Raw genomic sequence first — 636 nt, 5'->3', positions numbered from 1 at the left:
ATATTTTTAATAATATAAAAAACGTAATTAGTACAATTTAAATATGAAAAACTATTTTAGTAGATACGGCCAAATTTAGGAACTATTTTAGAATTTAACTCTCATACATTATATAATTAATGAAAAAAGATTTCAAATATTTGGGAATAAATGGGTTTTAATTTTCCAAACCCTAATGGAATACCCATTTTTAGTCTTAATATACTTTTACTTATTGCCCAAAAAAAAGATATTAGTCATATTGGTTTAATTAAATCGTACAATAAAATATTAAATTGGTCTATACAATAAAATATTAAAATATAATGGTTTAATTGACGAAATTCATCGTACATAAAAAGTTATTCAATGATGTAAGTCAACAAAATTTACACATAGATTGTAAGGTATCTAATGTTATGAATCATCTGATCTCTTGGAAGTAATTTATATAAATAATTTTATATTATTAATATTTAGGCTCAATATTTTTCTAAAGAACACTAACATGTCTGATATGATATCACATATATATCTGCTATATATATTATATTACTTTGACTTATAACTCAGAGAATTTTAAGTCCAACCCGTCCCTAAGTACAAGAAAGGAATATTCAAAATTGAAAAGCAGCACCAATTTTTACCATATAGTTT

The sequence above is a fragment of the Arachis ipaensis genome, chromosome B08 (genome assembly GCF_000816755.2).
Source record: "Arachis ipaensis cultivar K30076 chromosome B08, Araip1.1, whole genome shotgun sequence".
In the NCBI taxonomy this organism is placed as follows: Eukaryota; Viridiplantae; Streptophyta; class Magnoliopsida; order Fabales; family Fabaceae; genus Arachis; species Arachis ipaensis.
Note: the sequence above shows the minus strand (reverse complement) of the source record.